Raw genomic sequence first — 3254 nt, 5'->3', positions numbered from 1 at the left:
TTTTTTTTTTTTTTTTTTTTTTTTTTTTTACTTTTTATTTTGAAACAGGGTCTCACTAAGTCTTTAGGGCCTCACAAATTGGCTGAGGCTGACCTTGAACTTGTGATCCTCCTGCTTCTTCAGCCTCCTGAGTTGCTGGGATTATAGGCATGCACCACCACACCTGGCTGACATCTAGTCTTGACAAAGTTTTGCAACAATTATAGACTGGTTGGTTTTTGGAGGCATTATAATTGGTACTATCTTTTAAGAAGACAGTGTTGGTTATATAATACATAAAAAAATTTTTAAATGTACTTATTCCTTGGCCCTACAATTTCACTATTAGTGAGTACCTTAAATTTTGTGCCTCTGAGTAACTTGTTTTCCTCTAGTTTGTCCTGTGTCAAATTCAAGTTCATATTTAGCATTATATTACCCAGAGTGGGAAATACAGGTGCTCAACTAGGCAGTCCATATTTTTAAGGGATAATGGAGCAAGTGGAAAACACCAGAAGATGATATATTGTGGGTTGCCCGAAAATGTGGATGGAACAGGAAATAATTATTGGCAAATTCCACTGAGGGTTGGGAAAGTAGATAAATTCTTTTTATAAGAAGTAAACTTTGGTCAGGTGTGGTGGCAGACACCTGTAATCCCAGCAACTCGGGAGGCTGAGGCAGGGGGATTATAAATTCAAGGCCAGCCTCAGCAACTTAAAGAGAACTTGTCTCAAAATAAAAACTAATAGTAAAGGGTTGGGGATGTGGCTCATTGGTTAAGCATCCCTGGGTTCAACCCCTGGTACCAATAACAACAACATCAACAAAAAAAAAAAAAAAAAACACCAACCCCAATACAAAAACCAAAAAACCTCAAAGGGCAAGATTTGAATTGATGATTATACAAAGGTAGAGTAGAATGAGCCAAAAAAGGAGGTGAAAGGAAGCAGCAGAAAAGTTAGGTGACTACTTTTTAAATTTGTTCTAAATTAGTTATACATGATGGTAGAGTGTATTTTGACACATCATACATAAACATAAATGGAGTATAACTTCTCATTCTTCTGATTGTACATGATATAGAATTACACCTATCGTGTGATCATATATGCACATAGGGTAATAATGCTTGTTTCATTTTACTGTCCTTGGTACTCTCATATCCTCTTTCCTCCTTTCCCTCCCCTCTGTCTAATCCAAAGCACCTACATTCTTCCCTAGCCCCAACCACTTACTATGAATTAGCATCCAAATATCACAGAGAACATTTGGCTTTTTGTTTTGGGGGACTGGCTTATTTTGCTTAGCATGATATTCTCCATTTCTATCCATTAACTGGCAAATGCCATAATTTCATTCTTCTTTAAGGCTGAGTAATATTCCATTGTGTATATATACCACATTTTCTTTATCCATTCATCTGTTGAAGGGCACCTAGGTTGGTTCCATAGTTTGGCTATTGTGAGTGGAGCTGCTATAAAAATTGATGTGGCTTCGAAGGTGAATGCTTTGATAAGCCCGAACTTATCAAACTTATTGACTTATGGGAATAATGAGGTAAATTTGACCATTCTAGAAAACTATCCACTTTACTTTTCTTTGAATATGTAAATATTTAAATTAGAATCCCAAGTTTAGTGTGTCCCCACTTCAACCTTTGATTTCTCATCCTCTTTTACGTGATACAGCCCCTAACCACATTTCCTCTAAATAAGTGGTCCCCAAATCCACTCATTGTTTGAACTGAGAGCTTGTAAGTCCTCACCTTCTGTCCACTCCATTGGCAAGAATTGTTGGTTCCCCCTGGAAGTGCACACCCAGCACATCTACCTTTCTCATCTCCACTGTCATATCTGTAACTCCCACCTGCCTTATTATAAGAGCTTCCTTATTCATTGCCCTGCTTTGACGAGTGCCAGGATGGTCTTTTTAAAAGGTCAATCGGCTTGTGTCCCTCCCTGACAAAAGCACTCCAACTGCTTTCCACTGCACTTGATCAAAGCTGTGATTCCATCGCAGCCTTCTCCATCCCCACCGGCTTTCTGTTTTGAAACAAAGCTCACTCCTGTCTGGCATGTAATATGTCAGGAAGTGCATGTAGGCAAACTCATCAATCACAAGAATAGCATGAGGGGAAAATGCTTTTTGACAAAAACAATCACTGTTTTTGTTTTTGGTACCAGGGATTGAACCCAGGGGTGCTTTATTGGATATAGAAAATGACAAACCTCAAAATAATGTGGCCTGGGGAGAGGGGATGAGGGAGAACGCAATACATTGATCCTTTCCCAATCCATCAGGTCTGGAATGACATTGATCCTTCCCCAAACAAGTCCTTCCCCAGACCCTCCATCCGGCCCAGTAAAGACAAATCCCAGATACTGACCACTTACTCCAAGTACCCCCCATCTTGCCCAGTAAGAACAGATCTCAAATCTCTGAGTGCCCAAACTCACAGACTCATTAATTAAGTCCTCTCTAATGTGTAACCTATATATGCATAAACGTCCCCTTTGACTGGTGGCTCATCTTCCACCAGGAAAGTGGGTCCAGCAGAGGCGTCACTCTGCTCTCAAATAAAAGCTGTGCTGACCTGTGAAGTTTGTGTCTGACCTGGTCCCTTTTGTGCAAAAATGCTTAACCAGTGAGCCACATCCCCAGCCCTTTTTCATTTTTTAATTTTGAGACAGGGCCTTGCTAAATTTCTGGCTTTGAACTTGTGATCCTCCTGCCTCAGCCTCCTGAGCTGCTGGGATTATAGGCATGTGCCACTGTGCCCAGCACAATCATTGTTTTCTTATGATTTGTTGGACTGAAAAACATCTTGTGATTAGGCAATTACGATCAGGCACATCATCTGGTCCTAAACCTCCACCTAGGAGAAGGTGCCCACCAGTCTGAAATCACCCATGTCCTATATGAACAAATCAGCTTCCTGGCAAGATGGTCCTTTTGGATGATAGGTCACCATTTTTCTATCTGATGGTGCTTCACTTAATAAAGTTCTGTCTCTACCACTGCTTTGCCTCTGGACTGATTGACTTCCCTTGTGTGGTGAGCAGACCGAGCCTCGAACGTGTACGAGGCAACATTTGTGTTAAATTTCCCGATAGTCCTGTTCTGTGAAAGTTTTTTCTCCTGATGCTTTCATGTGGACTGTAAGACACATGTCGGTGAATGCCTGAAGCCCTGAAGAATTTTGTGGCTATGCCAAAACATTTCCTATCACGGTTCCAAACCAAACATTTTCCCAACAATTAACACCAAAGTAA

The sequence above is a fragment of the Marmota marmota genome, unplaced genomic scaffold (genome assembly GCF_001458135.2).
Source record: "Marmota marmota marmota unplaced genomic scaffold, marMar, whole genome shotgun sequence".
NCBI lineage: Eukaryota > Metazoa > Chordata > Mammalia > Rodentia > Sciuridae > Marmota > Marmota marmota.
This window is presented reverse-complemented; position numbering follows the sequence as displayed.